Here is a 19,106-nt window from a genome sequence, read left to right as displayed (position 1 = left end):
GTTGCTAAAAGATAATCTCACTGTAGCTAAGCAAGGATGAAACAAAAATATGATCAACACAAAGGAAAAAGAGAATTTTCAGTAGAAGATTGGGTCTTCTTGTGACTCCAGCCATACAAGCAAACATCAATCTAGACCAGAGCATCTATGAAGCTTTCACCTCGGTTCTATGGACCCTACCAAATTTTGAAGCACATCGGAGCGATAGCATATAGATCGGACTTACCCGCCAGCTCCCGAATCCATCCAGTCTTCCATGTGCCATGTTTAAAGCTCAAGCTGAGACAAAACGAGATAGCCTAAAGCCATCTACCAAATATGACTACCCAAAAAGAACTCCAGACCTAATCGAGTGCCATTTTTTATTGACAGATCATGACTCAATGACGATGACCCACTATGGAAGTGCTAATGTAGTGGGTGAACCTACAAGCTGAAGATGCTAATTGGGAGAACTATGATGACTTGAAGATCAAATTACTAGAATTCATGAAGCATTAGCCTCGAAGACAAGGCTGATTTGAAGAGGGTGGGTCTATTAGGACTCTAGCTAGGAGAGTCTTAATTGAGTTTCGTTGAAAGTGGCATTCATATAAAACCTACATAGCCGACATCTATTAAAGAGGTGAAGAGGCCGGCTAAGGTTAGGATTAGTTTGGAGGTTGCTTCTTAGAGAAGCATTAGGAGTTGGTTAGAAGTTGGGGTTTAGAAGCCCTATAAATAGTCATATATTCATCTTCTTTTCTTAATGAATATATCAATCATTTTAGCAGCCTTTGATCAGCAACCTAGAGGAAGGAACTCCTATAGAGTTCCAAGGAGGTTGATCCCCTAAAGAGATCAACCCCAAGCTTAGAATTCGCAAGGGTTCTACTAGTGAGTTAAAGTAGCATGATGAATCAAATTTCGACTACTCAATAATAGTGGCAAAGTCCAGCTAAGAGCCGAGAGGTACATTGCAACTAGACCAAAAGATTGAAGACTCAATAAAGGCGAGGAGATTTAGTATCTACAAAGGCTTCAACTGGGACGTCGAAGGAATTAGTGGGGGAGAATGTTATGGACAAAATTGTAAATGTGGTATTTGATATAATGCTCATCTATATCTATCTTTCGATTTTATTCATGCTTTGCACAGCATGTAAAGGGCTGGTAGTAAGCTTAGGGGCTCCATTTTCTTTGGTTTTGGTGGCCATCCTAGGCTTGTAAACAAAGGTTGTGTCATGTGGGCAGTTGTGGGAATTTCGATCTGTGGTGAACCATTTTAGACCCTTTGTTGTGCGACGGTTCAGAGCTTGTCAAATATGTTTATAATTTGCATTGGCTATGAAGTATTTACTGAAATGATTTCTTGTGTATCCCAAGTGAGATACATTCTCTAACCTATTTTCTCTTTTGTAGCTCTTAAGGGGTCATAGGAGGTTTCGAAAAAATTGACCTTTGTGGATGGACTCGTAAGGGTGTCACATGACTTAGGCAAAACTAGCTAAGTATGTAACACTATGGTGCCCCATGTGGCCAAGAGTCCTTAGCCATAGGGCAGCCTTGGGAGGCTAGGAAACCCGAGCCCCCAAGATCCTATTTGCAGCCAAGAAACCCTTGCTGTAGGGTGTCTATGGGCAGCTAGGGTTTGCCCCCTACCGCTACGAATCCCTGGTCATAGGGTTAACTTCGGTGGCTAGGAAAGCCTAGCCGCCAAGGGTTCCCCATGCGGCTAGGACTCCGTGGCTGCATAGGGGTTTGCTGCTTGGCCAAGAGAAGCATGGTTGCTCTCGATCTGCTATAGGTGGCTAGGCCGAGAGCCTCTTCTAGGGCTCTCGACCAAGGCTGCAAGCAGCCTTTGGCTGATCCATAGGGCAACAACAATTGCTGCCCCTTTCTCCCTATTTTGCATCAACAATTTTGATGTCAAAAGGCCTCTCTATAGCACCTCTCAACAACAAGAAAGGATGTTGTCCAGATCTGAAAACTATGACAAAATTCATAGTAATAATGCATAAAACTATTCAATGTGATTCATTAACACACGTAGTTCAAAAATAATCGTCGCACGAACCAACCTGGCTTTGATACCACTATTGAAAAATCTAATCAAAGTATCACATGTTTAGTAGAAGAACAGAAAAACCAAATTTCCTAAAGAAAAATATATTATCATCTTGCAACGATTGGTGCGTGAGAAACCACAAAACCGAAAAATTGTGTATCATGTGAGATGTATTACCTAGGGAGATCGTATATCCTTAAAAAAATTTAGACATGTAGGAGAAGATGAAAGAGATCAATTATCCTCCTTTCTAATAGTAATCCACACGATAGATGCGATGACGATGCTCCTCAAATCATAAAACGATCTTCCTCTCCATGCGCATCACAAAAGCTACTATATATTCAAGAAGGGGTCGGCTCTTCTTGCTGTCCATAAGCCCCAAACTAGGGATGTCGACTAAGGGGGAGAGGAGAGAGAGGAGAATAGGAGGGGCATACCTTTTTAGCCCCTCTTATTTATAGAGGTTTTGGCCACTTAACCCTAATGGATCTTGCCCTATTGGGTATTGGATCTCTATCCAATTACCCAAGTCTCTTAGATTAGTGGATCTCTATCTAATAATTTCTATTTACTCTTATTTGATCTCACCCAAAAAGATCTAATAATTTAGGGGCTTATTAGATATCCCATAAGATAAGGGCTCCAACAAAGTGGATTAATCAGTGAACTCATTCTCCAATGAGCACCTACATTGTATCCCTAGTGTCCCCATACAAGTAACTATGAGACCAACTGCTTCCATCATATGAAGAGGTATACAGCACACCAGTTTGTTTGGTTATCTTGATGTCTCTCTCTAGTAACCTATGATTGGATTATTTAGTGTCTATGTTTAAAAGCGAATCGGTCTCATCATCGTGATCTCATCACGATCCAATTCTCATTGCACAGATCCATGGATATCATAATATATGCAATATGCAATATATATTGAATGTCAAATTTTGATGATGAAACTAATCGATATGTGTTTATGTTTTAATCTATGTTTTGAGTGATGCAGGATGCTTCGATCAGGATGAGACAATTAAAGTAGAAAAAATCATGTTGGCCGGAGGAACATGTTAGAAGATTGGACGTCGGGTCGATGGATCGGTCAACGTATCGACAGAAGGCTTCGGGCCGTGGATTCAGGCATCAGGCCAAGAAGAGCAGATATTGTGCCAAGGATATCGGAGTTACAGAGTCAACTAGCTGATTGGGCAATAACCCGCAAGAGAGGACGATGCACTGAAGAATCGGACGAATCGTCGAGAGACCAATGACCTTGAATTATTGGATCCCATGGATGAGATCCAATAAGAGCTAAAAAGAGATTATTGGATAGAGACCCACTAATCTAAGAGGCTTGGGTAATTGGATGGAGATCCAATATCTAATAGGGCAGGATCCATTAGGGTTAACTAGGGGCATCTAGAAATATAAGGGAACTAAAGACCCATAGGCTGGGGCTTCTTGGTTGCCACCTCTCATTCTCCTCTCCCTTTCTCCTCCTCAGATTGCAAGCATAGAGATTTGAGAAGCGTCGTCACAGTCCTGTTGTGCAGATCACCGCTAGAGAGGATGACGTTTGACCTCCTTCATCCTCTCCAATAAATCTATAGGGATTCAAGGATATACGATCTCCCTAGGTAAAACATAACTATCTTTCTGACATGTAATTTTTTTATTTTATGAATTTTGCACACCAATTTTCATATGACAACGAACATATATTGAAAATTTTGGTTGTTTATATTTTTTGTTCTTCCACTGCGCATGTGATGTCGCCCCTAGATTTCCCAACAATGAGCTCTAAATTGTGGGTAGAGGTGAGAAGTGAAAGGTGCCTAACCCACTATCTGTAGGTGCCAAGGGCAATACTTCCTCTACCTAATTGCTTGTTTGGCTCTTGGACACCTTGAGATAAGAAGCTACGAGGTGCATCAACACAACTAGGAGACATGTTGCGTGATCTAGACAATCGATGAGTCATTCGAATCATCATTACAATCTCACTGAATCCATCATGATCTATGAAACTGATAAGTGGAGACGCTAGATTCAACCATGTCAGCGCAATCAAAGGTGGTTACAACACATTGTAAAGATCAAATGGTGCTTGGTCCTATGCGATGGCTGATGGGGATAACACCCAAAGCACATGACTCCCACTATACAAGTCATGACGGCCCATGGAGCACCACCGTGCAAGGATGTGTCAACCCATTAAACGCTACCACATAAGGTCATGTTAGCCCATCAAGCACCATTGTGTCAAACAACTTGCACCATTACTCAAGGATGAATTGGCCATGGAACATTATCAAACGAAGTCACGATATCCAAACAACATTCCTCGACCTAACTCCACTTTGCCACACAACTTGGGAAGTTGGAGGCCAAGTGAAGTAGTATGAGCTGGCCAATAACTCAATGCTAGATGATCAATATCTCGATGTCAAGTGATCAACATCTCGATACCAAGCGATCGACACTAGCGCTAGGTGTTGAATCTCGAATTTTGATGATGAAACCAATCGATAAGTGTTTATGTTTTAATCTATGTTTTGAGTGATGCATGATGCTTTGATGAAGATGAGACAATGAAAGCAAGAAGAATCATGTTGTGCTAGAGAAACATGTCAGAAGATCGGACATCGGGCCAGTGGTTCGGTCGACATATCGACAGAAGGCTTCGAGCCGTGGATTCGGGCATCGGGCCAAGAAGAGCAAATATTGCGCCAAGGATATCGAAGGTGCGGAGTCAACTGGCCGATTGGGCAATAGGTCATAAGAGAAGACGATGCGCCGAAGAATCGAACGAAGCGTCGAGGAATCGGACGAAGCGTCGAGGAATCGGACGAAGCGTCGAGGAACCGATGACATGTCGAACAACTTGATTAATGCTTAGTATTAATTGTCTAGATCGAAGTGTGTTTTTATATATGCAGGATTAACTACGATAGCAAGGCATGAAGCAAAATGAAGTCCTAGAGTCAAGGACGCAATTATGTTAGGAGTTTGAGAGTTCGTCGAAAGTTCGAACGTTCATCAGAATTTCTAGAGGAACCAGCCAAGAAGTCTCGGAGCTTACTAGAGAAGCTCGTTGAAACTCACCAAGAAGATCGTCGTGAAGTCTAGGAGTTCACCAGAAGTTCACTGGAAGCTCGCTAGAAGAATAGACATAGGGACTTATTTTGCTTAGCAAATGTCTTAGGATTTCGTAGTTAGCATGTAATTGGGCTTGAATTTGGGCCAACCCAATTAGGGGCCAGCTAGGCCCATGTAAGAACTATGTTGGGCCCAATAAGAAGTCCAAACAGTGCCCCAAGAAGTCTCACCGTCATGGCATAGTCTTCGAGATTGTATCAGGCGGTGGTACCGCCAATCTGGGCGATTGTACCACCCCTAACAGGGTGCTAGGAGGTGGTACCACCAATCTGGGCAGTGGAACCGCCCAGCACTACGCCCTAAGTGATGGTACCACCCAGGGCAGTGTCAGCGTCAGACTGACACTGGGCGGTGGTACCGCCCAGCGTAGGCGGTGGTACCGTCCGTGCCCTGGGAACCTGGGATGGGAAAGTTTTAGGCTCCAAGTTTGAATCAACTTGAAGCCTATAAATACCCCTCTTATCCCTGGTTAAAGCATACAACCACAGAGAGTCTAAAAGCATAGAAACGCTACTGCAATCTCTTTAGAAATTCCCTCCTCCAAGTCTAAGTGTTAGAATTCTGTTTAAGACAGGAGAGTGAGTGCTTGTAAAGGTTATCTCGTAAATCCGGTAAAAGGAGAAGAGGGGTAAAAGGTGATTGGTCTTCGCCTATTGAAGGAAGACCTCTAGTGGACACCGATGACCTCGTCGGAGGAGGAAGTCGAAAGTGGATGTAGGTCACATTAACTGAACCACTCTAAAACTCTAGTTTGCATTTATTTCTTGCCATTTACATACTGCAAACCTCTTTAATAGCTTACTACCTTCAATATGTTTACTTATGCTTTCAAATTAAGTTTCTGAAATCAGTTTTCAATGTAAACGGTTTTATCGTATGATACTAGTTTTTAAGTTGACATGATTTCACCGCTGCACTAATTCACCCCCCCTCTTAGTGCCGACTCTTGATCTTAATAATTGGTATTAGAGTCATATGATTTCTCAGTTGGTTTAACACCCAAGAGAAATGGCTCTTTTCGGCCTTCAAGAGGGTCACTCTCTCATTCATCCTCCCTTTTTCAATGGGACGGACTATACTTATTGGAAAACTCGAATAAGAGTTTTCTTGCTTTCATTGAAATTTGGTTTTAAAAGGTCTTCTCTTCTAATGAAAGATTGGAATGATTTGGAGAAGAAGACTTTTTCTTTAAATGCTAGAGCTATAAATGCTCTATTTTATGCCTTAGATAAAACGGAGTTTAATCGGGTTTCTTTGTGCGAAACGGTCTTCGATATTTGGCATATTCTCGAAATCACACACGAATGCACGAGTAGTGTAAAAGATTCTAAAGTAAATTTTTTGATGCACGATTTTGAGATGTTTTGTATGGAACCAAGAGAGACTATTGGAGACATGTACACTCATTTTACGGATGTCGTCAATAGTCTAAAAGCACTTGGTAAAAGCTTTTCGAATTTTGAACTCGTTAACAAGATTTTGCGCTCACTTTCTAAAACTTGGGATTCAAAAGTAATCGCTATTCAAGAATCAAAAATTTTAAATACTTTTTTGATCGAAGAACTAATAGTATCTTTGATGGCCTATGAAATGACGTGCAATGCACGTGAAAAACTCGAGAACCACCTTCCAAAGAATAGAAAGGATTTCGAACTTAAAACATTTAAAGACCACTCAAGCATAAGTTCAAGTGATGGTGAACTTGAACTCACTAAGAAATTTAAAAAGTTCATAAAATAAAAATTAAATAATAAAAAGAATGCTACTACTTGCTTTGAACGCAAGAAGAAGAACAAAAATTAGGATGAATCGAGCTCCTTCGAAGACGAGGAGAAAATCAAGAAAGGTGAGGTGGCAAACTACGCCTTAACGACTTCGATGATGAGGTAATCGAAACTCTATTAATTTACTTCGAAATTACATGATGCATTTTATTTTAATTTAGTCTAGAATTATTTTTTCTTAAAAATTATTTGTTTAAAAATGAAAATGTAAAAATTATGATCATGCTAGTAATTTTGAAAATGATAATAAAAATTACATGTTTTATGTTAATGGAATAAAATGTTAGATTTAAATCTGATGATGATCTTATGAATGTTTTTTTAGAAAGTAATAATGTGTATCATGTTGATTTCCATTGTTATTTCTCGATTTTGATTAAATGAAATCATGTTTGATTGAAGTAATGCATAATGATGTAACGAAAATATTAAATGTTTTGATACCATGATTGACGATTTTATACATGAGATTTTAAAGTTATACATGATGATTTTTGTGATTATTGGTTTTGATGGTTTTTATAACGAAATTCACTTTTCGATCCTAAAAGTTAATGCATGTTTTTATTTGCAATAAAAAGATAACCGCATACTTGTTTGAAACCAATAACTTAAGATGAAACATCTCTATCTTATTGATTTTTCGGTAAAAGATTAATGAATCCATGTATATTATGCTTTTGTGAATCTCTTAGACTATGAAAATGATTTGATGAATTTGAATGAGTTTTATCGAAATCATAATCTCTCATGAAATCTTTTATATGAATCAAGATTTTTCATGATCTCCTAAGAATTCTTTACGTTATTTATTTAAGAGGAGATTTGTTAAAATGAATCACGATTTTTCTTGATTTTTCAGAATTATAATTTTTATAATTCATAATGAATTAAGAGATATTATATATGAATCAAGATCGTTTATGTGTTCTCTCATGACATCTCTTAAGGTTCATGACTTGAATTTTATTATGTCAAATTCTTTGAATTTATAAAGTATATCTCATCACCAAGTTCTTTTTGATATTCTTTATGTGATGATATGAATGCATGAAACACTCATGATATTATTTTGATGCATGCAATGATGAAATATTCATGATGAAAAATTGTTTCGATATTCACGACTTGATTTTTCATCTTTGTTATCTTACCTTTGTCATAATTTGAAAATTGATATAAAGGGTCTTCCCTTCTTTTTGACAATGACAAAAGGGGAGCAAAACTTGCTAGAAAGCAAGTTTGCTAGCTTGCATAATTCGAAAAGAGGCAAACTTGTTAGCTTGCTAATTTCAAAAAGGAAGCAAGAAGTGCTATCTTCCAAATCTCAAGAGAAGCAATGTTTGCCAAGTTACACATTTCAAAAAGAGGCAAAATAGTCCATCTTGCACATCTCAAAAGATGTAAAATTTTGCTAACATTTTTATGTGTAAAATTTGATAGCTTGCATACTATAAATTTGCATACCAAAAGTGCTATCTTGCTTATCTCAAGATGCAAAATATGCTAACCTATACTTTGTAACGGAAGCAAAATTGCTAGCTCAAACATTGCAAAGGAAGCAAAAAATTGCTAGCTTGCAACTTGCATATTTTAAGAAGCAAGTATTTCTTTCTTGAACATCTCAAAACTGCTAGCTCATGTTCTAAAATGTTGTAAAATTTGCTAGCTTGTATGTTGTAGAAATTACTATCTTACTACCTTGCATATCTATGATGATAGCAAAATTGCATGATGGTAGAACTTAAAGATTTATTACGCAACGATTTGAAACTGTTATGTCAAACACCTAGAAAATGGAACTTCTCCTTTTTGTTGATGACAATGGGGGAGAAGTATGTTGATGTCATACATGGTTTGATCATGACATATTGCTTGGATTTTTGAATCCAAGAGTTTCTATCAATATGACATATTGATAGGGGGAGTTTGTTTAAAATCCGGGAGTTACGGATTAACTCCGTCGTCGATTGGTTGTCATCATCAAAAAGGGGGAGATTGTTGAATCTCAAATTTTGATGATGAAACTAATCGATAAATATTTATGTTTTAATCTACGTTTTGAGTAATACAGGATACTTTGATCAAGATGAGACAATTAAAACAGGAAGAATCATGTTGTGCCGAAGGAACATGTCAGAAGATTGGACGTCAAGTTGGTGGATCGGTCGACGTATCGACAGAAGGTTTCGGGCATCGGGCCAAGAAGAGCAGATATTGCGCTAAGGATATCGGAGGTGCGGAGTTAACTAGTCGATTGAGCAATAGGCCGCAAGAGAGGATGATGCGCCGAAGAATCGGATGAAGCGTCAAGGGACCAATGACATGCCGGACAACTTGATTAATGCTTAGTATTAATTATCTAGTTCGAAGTATATTTTTACATATGCAGGATTAACTACGATAGCAAGGCATAAAGCAAAATGAAGTCCCGGAGTCAAGGACACGATTACGTTGGGAGTTCGAGAGTTCGTCGGAAATTTGGACATTCATTGGAAGTTCTAGAGGAACCAACTGAGAAGTCTCAGAGCTTGCCAGAGAAGCTGGTCGGAACTCGCCAAAAAGATCATCGTTAAGTCCAGGAGTTCCCTAGAAGTTCGCGGAAGCTTATTGGAAGAATAGACATAAGGACTTGTTTTGCTTAGCAAATGTCTTAGGATTTCGTAGTTAACACGTAATTGGGCTTGGATTTGGGCCAACCCAATTAGGGGCCAGCTAGGCCCATGTAAGAACTGTGTTGGGCCCAATAAGAAGCCCAAACAGTGTCCCAAGAAGTCTCACCATTGTGGCACAGTCTTTGAGACTATGTTAGGCGGTGATACCGCTAATCTGGACAGTTGTACCACCCTTGGCAGGGTGCCAGGCGATGGTACCGCCCAGGGCAATGTCAGCGTTAGACTGACACTAGGCGGTGGTACCGCCCGTGCCCGGGGAACCCGGGATAGGAAAGTTTTAGGCTCTAAGTTTGAATCAACTTGAAGCCTATAAATACCCCTTTTATCCCTAGTTAAAGCATAGAGAGTCTAAAAGCAAAGAAACGCTGCTGCAATCTCTTTAGAAATTCTCTCCTCCAAATCTAAGTGTTAGAATTCTATTTAAGAGAGGAGAGTGAGTGCTTGTAAAGGTTATCTCCTAAACCAGGTAAAAGGAGAAGAGGGGTGTAATAGGTGATTGGTCTTCGCCTATTGAAGGAAGACCTCTAGTGGACACCGGTGACCTCGTCAGAGGAGGAAGCCAAAAGTAAATGTAGGTCACGTTGACCGAACCACTCTAATACTCTGGTTTGCATTTATTTCTTGCCATTTACATACTGCAAACCTCTTTAATTGTAACATCCCATTAGTCCCACATCGGAAGTTTATGATTAGCTTATAAGGGCCTGATGAGTGTACTACGTTAACTCACGCTTACATTTTAGTCCGCGGTTGAAGGACCAAAATGGAGTTATTGGCCAGTTAGATCATCAGACTCGGGTCTTGACATGAATAGCTTACTGCCTTCAATACGTTTACATACGTTTTCAAATTAAGTTTCCAAAATCTGTTTTTAATGTAAACGATTTTATCATGTGATACTAGTTTTTAAGTTGACGTGATTTTACCGCTGCACTAATTCACCCCCCCTCTTAGTGCTGACTCTTGATCCTAAGACTAGGTGGCTGACACCTCAGAGCTAAGTGGTAAATACCCCAATGTTGTGTCACGGACAAACTTCTAAATAGGATGTTTGATGTAATGCTTTTGTATGTCCGTATCTTTTGGTTTGTTCATGCTTTGCACAACATGTAGAGGGACGACCGAATGCTTAATAGTCTCATTTTAGTTGGGTTGGTGGCCGCTTTAGGCTTGTAAATAAAGGCTGTGTCATGTGAACACTTGTGAGAGATTTTCGATCTATAATGGACCATTTTGATCCTTTTTTATGCAACTGTTCAGAGCTTGTAAAGTCTATTTGTAATTTGAATTGTCTATGAAGTGTTTCCTGGAATGTTTGCTTGTGGATCCCGAGTGAGGTATTCTCTCTAACCCGTTTTCTCTTTCGTAGGTCCTAAGGGACCATGGGAGGCTTCGGGGAGGCTGACCTTTATGGACGGACACGCAAGGGTGCCGTACGACTTAGGCAAAATCAGCTAAGTCCGTGATAGATAGTATCAGAGCGGGACAAGCACTCATAGAAACACTTAGTATGCAAATGTGGGGGACCTAGAGAGGCTACGTTGAGGGCAGTCAACACACGCATGACCGTTTGGGGGAAAACGGGCATGGAGATGTTAGGAAAAGGAGTCGCTCGGAGGAGCGAGCATTTGAGATTGGTATTCAGAGGAATGGCCAACCCTTCGCACAAGAGGCACCACGAGAACAGGTAAGCTTAGAAGAATGAGGAGCGCACAAAGGTTGGGATGGCTGAGTTTGAGCTACAGCTCAACGTTGACAACTATACTTGATGGTGGTCAAGGCAAGCAAGGCGTTTTGTAAAGGATGAGACCATGCAAGGTGGAATGAGTTGCTCAGCAACCGAAAGAGTTGTGCAAAGCTCACAGAGGTGAGGGAAATTGCTAACTCAAAGAATTTGGTACTCATACATGGGCTTGTATGCGGACGATAGAATATTCACGGCCATCCTAAGGCGACTGAAACTCGGCGCCATGGAGCAATGAAACTTGCTCTTCGGCATGTGAAGGATATGTTCGTAGGAGGCTGAAGTATACAATGAGTTTAGCATGTTGCTAGGCCTTGAGTGGTGCAGCGGGGGCTGTATTGACGTGGAGTCACAATCTAGCAAGTACGTTTGCAGGAGGCAAAACAATGCACAGTTTGTTCAACAAATTGAAGTAGTCTAAGGGGATGGTGGTCTCCGAAACAAATAGAGATGTTGCTCCAACGGGATAGTTATCCAGGAGGGATAAGTCCCGGCTCTCCAGAGGAAGAATCATGTGGGACAGACCTCACATGTTGAGGAGGAGTACCTCAACAAATAACAACTCCACGAAGCTCAATGGACTAAGCAAGTAGCGAGGAGTCATCGCATGATCTCGCTCGAGAGAATGCATTGGTGGATGCATTGCGAGATCAAGTGGGGGAGCGACCCAAAGCAACACAAATGAAGGCACACTTGGAGTCGATATGGAGATCGGACTCAAGGTTGGGCTGACCCACGGAATGGTGGGCGCGAGGGCCACCATTAACTCAATGCAAAAAACGAGGAGCGGAGCAACTTGGGTGTAACTTGGCGAAGTACCCAAGCCGCATGAAGGGAGCCAGCATAGAAGTTGGAACATGGAGCGGAGGCACAATGCTTTCCTTGGATAGAGGTCAAGGACATGAACTCTTGCAGAGGCAAGAGCAGGATCATGTTGTTCTATGGGTCCTTCATTCTATTGGAGCAAACTCATCTTGCATGGTGCCAAAGACGAAGGGAGCTTCTAGGCACATGCACCTTATCTCAGAGAAGCATTTGATGGAGGAACTAAGGCAACTTAACTTGCGGAGGCAAAGTTGGATTCAAAAGGCCTTGGCATGGGGCAAGAGGATGTGAAGGCAGGTACTCTTGAAGAATATGCCATAGTGTTGCCATTCAAGTTGCCATGAAGGAAGCGGTGCGTAGTGAAGATTGTGCTGGTAAGGGCAGAGGCCCAGGATCCAGACAATGGTGCACTAATTATCACGAAGTCGAGGGACTTCGGGAGCTACTAGGCGACGGACTGTCCTAGAGCAGTGCTTCATCTAGGTGTGACCCAAGAGTAGGTGGATGAAGGTTGATTGCCAAAGGAGCAAACAAAATCAACGGTGGAAGAGACCCTATGATGTATTGGCAAAGGCCACACATGGAGGGATCACAATTTGAGTTCATCCCACAAGGATCAGAATGCAATAGAGATGTCACTAGGAGGTGACATGGTGCAACGGATTATGGTGGAATAGTTCGTGGCAATGCGATACACATGAATTAGTCTTGTGAGGGACTAGATCATACGGAGGTATGATCGGGAGCTACTGGAAGCTCCACTTCAGTGAATAACACGACAGCAAGAAGGGCTATTGATTCAAGGAGTGAAGGTTATAGTACCGTAGAGGTGGGTCTTCCTTACATGCATCGAATTTTGTATCGGATGAAAGCCTTGGTCATCAGCATATGGGGGCTGTGTTCCACCAAGGGAAAAGTTTGAATGCAAGTACTAGTGAGTCTCATAGGAGGGACTTGATCATGCAGAGGTATGATCGAAGCAGTTGGAGAGTTGGACTGCTCCAAAGCCCATATTCGCTTAAGGGAGCCCAACAAGTCAGAGGATAAGGTCGAGTAAGCGAACGTTGCTACCAATAAAGCTAAGGAGAACATAATCGGTGCAAACCCTATAATGCGATGGCAGAGGCCATGCATAGGAGTTGCAGTCTATCTTTCCATCAACCAAAGGGAGCTGCTTGGAGAACACAGAGGTGTTGAAGTAAGGGGTCGAAAGGGGCAAGGAAGCCACGACGAGTCCAGAGGGACTTAGCTATCCAAAATCAAGTATTAGTTAAAATGGAGGTGGACTCAAAGAAGTGCCACAGAGACATATTTACTGATCGTGAAGAAAAGGGATGTAGATGCGAGGCGACGGATAGTAGGGCCATGGGCATGGCAGCACCATGGTACCGTAGAGGTGGGACTTCCGTGAAAGTCATTGATCCTTTGCTCTCATGGAGGGAGAGCGCTTGGTTATGAAAGGGGCCAAGGAGGTGGAGCATGCAAAGGCAAACTCCAAGTACCGAGACAAGGCTGAAGGGTAGAGGCCAAGGAACTTCGTAAGACCGGTGTCAACGAGCTTCTCATCAAGATAGCCGAAAGTGAAGGACTTCGGGTCATGCAAGAGTGCCCGACCAATGAACAAAGCAGGCAGTACACAGTGTTGTACCTTTGCTACTCAGGGGAGTAGGCGGTAGGGTTGATGGAGAAGACGGTACAATCCCAGAGGCAACCAAATCTATTAGAGAATTACTCCAAGTTGGGGTAAAAACTTCTTGCATTCCAGAAGTTCGATGGCATTGAGAAGGTGAATCACAGTAGCTAACTCAACGCAAGGAGTGTAAACACTTCAAGTGCTTCAGAAGTGTGAGCAAAGAGTAGGCGAAGGCCAGTAACCAGCTCAATGCATAGAGTATAATCTCGAGAAGGCAGGCGAAGTCAAGTAACCTTTGCCTTCTCAACCCTTAAGAGAATGGGCAAAACCGAGTACCCCAATTCTCATATCTATCCAGTAGAGGAGCTCTACACAGGTTCAAAGACCCTTCGAAGATAATGGAAGGCAATAGTTGTCAAATCCTCACCAACGGTGATCAATGCTACTAAGAGTAGATTATCCGTTTCATTTCCCAACGAAATGCCAATCGAAAGCGGAAGTGATACGAACCTACTTGGAAGTGACAACTAAGTGAAAGAAGAGTCAATGGGCAAATTTTATGGAGGAATGACCCAAAACATCAAAAGTTTGCGAGACGATACTCGTTAAAGCTTCAACAAGCATCCACCTAGTTCAAGCAGCATTAGGCATTTGAGAGACTGGCACAGTAAGGATGGTCTTTTTCTTCATCTGGAGGATCTGTAGGAACCAATAGGGATCAACACAATTCAGCCAACCCCAAACTAGAGTCGGAGTCATTGGCGAGTTGAAGCAGTATGGCGGATCAAAGGTTCGACTACTCAAAAACAGCAACGAAGAGCAACTGGGAGCCAAGAGACGCATTGCAGCTGGAGCAAAAGATTGAAGACTCAGCAAAGGCAAGGAGTTGTAGTGTCGGCAAAGGCTTTGATGAGAACGTCGAAGGAATAAGTGGGGGAGAATATCACAGACAAACTTCTAAACAGGATGTTTGATGTAATGCTTATGTATGTCTATGTCTTTTGGTATGTTCATGCTTTGCACAGCATGTAGAGGGATGGCCGAAGGCTTAATAGTCCAATTTTAGTTGGGTTGGTGGCCGCTCTAGGCTTGTAAATAAAGGTTGCATCATGTGAACACTTGTGAGAGATTTTCGGTCTATAATGAACCATTTTGACCCTTTGTTGTGCAACTGTTCAGAGCTTGTAAAGTCTATTTGTAATTTACATTATCTATGAAGTGTTTCCTTGAATGTTTGCTTGTAGATCCCGAGTGAGGCATTCTCTCTAACCCGTTTTCTCTTTTGTAGGTCCTAAGGGACCACGAGAGGCTTCGGTGAGGCTGACCTTTGCGGACGGACATGCAAGGGTGCCACACGACTTAGGCAAAACCAGCTAAGTCCGTGACAGTTGGGTGGCCAACACTTTAGTGCTAGGCGACCGATACCTTGACACCAGGTGGTTGATATTTGGGCATCCAATGGATGGCATCATGACATCAGCCAACCAATTATATCGCACCACCCAATCAATGCAAAACGATAGAAACATGCCACACCTTGGACCCAGCATTAAGTAAAAACAGTTACACCCGAGATCGACACACCATATTCTCACGAGTAGTGTGTCATCTAGAAGTAACAACATCGGGAACCACTATAAAAAATATTATATTTAAGTTATTAAATTAGTCGGATAGGTTGAACTTAGAAATAGTTCAACCTATTCGACTAGTTTAATAACTTAAATATCATAGGGGTATTATTGAAATATTTTTAATATAATTTTTATAGGGTTTGGATCAAACCAATAAAATTTAGTTTAAGATCGACTAAAAAAAAAGGTTAAATCTAAATCAATATCCCTATCGAACAACTAAAATCTAACTTTATAATAAGTTTTTCCGTTTCACCTATTCATCCCATGATTTTGGCGAGCAAGCCGATCTGTCTTGGTCCTCAGAAGTGTTGGACCCAATAGAATTTGGTGTCAGTTGCAAGGCATCATTACTTTGATTATTTTACATAGGCACCACTTGTTGTGTTATATATTTAGTCCCAGTGGAACACAAGCAATCAGTTCTGTGAGACATAATCACATAGGCACCACTTGTTGTGTTATATATTTAGTCCCAGTGGAACACAAGCAATCAGTTCTGTGAGACGAGGTGATTGATGACAAATAGTATATATCCTCAGCCATGCACATGAGAACTCAGTCGGAAAAAAGTTGGAAAGTTCCCGGATGCCATTTAGAGTGGCTGCTGCATCACCATGAATCATGTTCTCCATGAACCGAGAAACTGATCATGGGTGGCAGCAAAAAGGTAGCAAGCCACAACTCCATCCCCCTTCGAATTAATCAAGTGGCAATAACATCACAACCATACAAGACTCTAATAAATTTTTTTTTTTTAAATCTCCCTATGATTGTGGAGATTGTATGAGTTTGCTTTTTTTTAGAGAGAGAAAATAAATTAGAAAGGAAGAACCGAAAAGCCTCGGTGTGATATCACCACCACGATGGTATCTTTGAACAGTAACCAGATAAGGGTTACAGCTTAATATAGACTAAATAATTTAGGATTAAGGTTCATTTTAGCTCTTGTGATTTTAGTCATAGATTTTTTAAGTTCTTATAGTTTACTCCTGTCTAAAATAATTCTTATATTTTTAAAAACATAACACATAAGCCTCTCTCATCATGTCTGAATTAACAGACATTAGAGTCTACTGATATGATATACTAATTCATAATAAATTATTAATATAATAATATATAATTTAAGGTTAAGGTCTATTTTAGCTCATGTGGTTTTGATCATGAACCTCTTAAGCCTTTATGGTTTACTCATGTCTAAAATAATCTCTATATTTTAAAAAAACGTAGCATATAAATATGTCTCTCTTGTGAAATCTGAGTTAACATATATTATAATCTGCTTACGTGACATGATGTCTCATAATAAATTATTAATATAATGATACGTATAATTTAAGTTTTAAAAAAAAATCTGAGACCTCCAGCATTGGCGGGAGGAGGTATCACCGTGGAAGTGACCACCAATAGTATGTTGAATCTCGGATTTCGATGATGAAGTCAATAGTCATTTGTTATCTAATCTATATGTTGAGATAAGTGTGTAGGATTAACTACGGTGAAAGTAAGATATGCAGCAGGAGTTGCGCTAGAGTCAAGACAATGATCACGTTGGGAGTTAGAGAGTTCGACGGAAGTTCGGACAGTCGTCGGAGGTTCTGCGGGAACAAATCCGAGAAGTCCATGAGCTTGCCAAAGAAGCTCGTCGGAACTCGCCAAGTGGATCGTCACAAGTCCATGAGTTTGCCGGAAGTCCGTAGGAGCATCACCGAGGGTTCATCGGATGATCGACGGAAGTTCGCCGGAAGCTCGCCGGAAGAAGCGATTGACGCACCGGAGCAAGTTGCAGTAAATGTCTTAGGAAATATCGTAGTTAGCACAATGATTAAGTTGGAAATGGGAGGTGATCCCATTAACTTAATCTTGGGGCAATTGGGCCCCTGAAAAACCCAAATTGGGCCAAATGGATCAACCCATTCGGACCCTGATTTCTGCCAGGCGGTTGAACCACCCCAGCCAGGTGGTGGCACCGCCTAGGCTCAGTCTCTGAGCAAGACTGGGCGGTGCAACCGCCCCTGACAGGAGGTGGCACCGCTTGAGCTCGGTCTTCGAGCTCTAGTAGGAGGTGCAACCGCCTCAATCAGGCGGTGGCACCGCTTGAGCTCGGTCTTCGAGCTCTGGCAGAAGGTGCAACCACCCCTGATAGGAGGTGGCACCGCCTAGAGGCTCAGTCTTCGAGCTCTGCCCGGCGGTGCAACCGTCGGATCCCGGAATTCCGGGAATTGATAGTTTTGAGCTCGGAATTCAAACTAGGTTGGGGCCTATAAATACCCCACCCTTTCAGCACTGAAAGGGCACTCAAAACACACCGAAATCTCGATCTTATTCTGTGATTTTTAGAGCTCAAAATTGTTGTAAAGGCCAAAAGTTCTTCTCCCTCTTTTCTTCCAAGTTCTGATCTTTAAAGAGAGGAGAGAAAATTCTGTAAGGGTTGTCTCCTAAGCCCGTCAAAAGGAGTGAAATTGTAAAAGGGTGGTTGGCCTTCGCCTATTGAAGGAAGGCCTCTAGTGGACGTCGGTGACCTTATCGGTGGAGGAAGCCAAAAGTGGATGTAGGTCAAGATTGACCGAACCACTCTAAATCTCGGTTTGCATTTACTTTGAGCATATTATCTTTACTGCAAATCTCCTCAAAAGCTTACTGCTTTCTGCGCATATACGATTGGGTTTCAAGCTTTGCACTTTCCGAATCGACGGTTAGACGTAAATCAGTTTTATCGTACGATCATCATATTTCAGTTTGCGATTATGTTTTGATTTCTATCATAACTGCAAACTGCCTTTATATCCTTGCTTTAACTGCATCTCGCTTAATCAAGTGATTTACGAATCAGCATTTAGACATAAATCAATTTTTTCATACGAATATCATATTTCAGTTTGCGCCTACTATCTGATTTGAACCATAACTGCAAACTACATTTATATCTTTACTGCATCTCGCTTAATCAAAACTTAAAGTGATTTATGAATCGACTTTCTTACTGAAATCACTTTTATCGAACGAACGTAATTTTTTTTAATCGTAGAAGGTTTTCCGCTGCACTAATTCACCTCCCCCCCCCCCCCCCCCCCCTCTTAGTGCTCTTGATCCTAACAATTGGTATTAGAGCGGGGTTAACTCTCAAACGGATTAAAACCCAAGAGAGATGGCATACGCCGGAAACCAAGAGGGTCATTCTATTACACGTCCACCCATGTTCAATGGGACGGACTACACCTATTGGAAGACCCGAATGAGGATCTTTTTTATTTCTATGGATTTTGAACTTTGGAATATTGTCGAAAATTGATTTTCGAAGTCTTCTCTTCCAATGATCGATTGGAATGAATTGGAGAAGAAGGCTTTCGCTCTTAATGCAAAAGCTATAAATGCCTTATTTTGTGCACTTGATAAAAACGAGTTCAACCGTGTTTCGGTTTGTGAAACCGCATTTGATATTTGGCACACACTCGAAGTGACTCACAAAGGCACAAGTAGAGTGAAAGAGTCAAAAATCAATCTTTTGATACATTCTTTCAAACTTTTCCGGATGAAACCGAGTGAGACTATTGGCGACATGTTTACCCGTTTCACGGATATCGTCAATGATCTAAAAGGACTCG

The sequence above is a fragment of the Musa acuminata genome, chromosome BXJ2-9 (genome assembly GCF_036884655.1).
Source record: "Musa acuminata AAA Group cultivar baxijiao chromosome BXJ2-9, Cavendish_Baxijiao_AAA, whole genome shotgun sequence".
Classification (NCBI taxonomy): domain Eukaryota; kingdom Viridiplantae; phylum Streptophyta; class Magnoliopsida; order Zingiberales; family Musaceae; genus Musa; species Musa acuminata.
The sequence above is the reverse complement of the archived record's forward strand: the minus strand, read 5'-3'. Positions refer to the sequence as shown.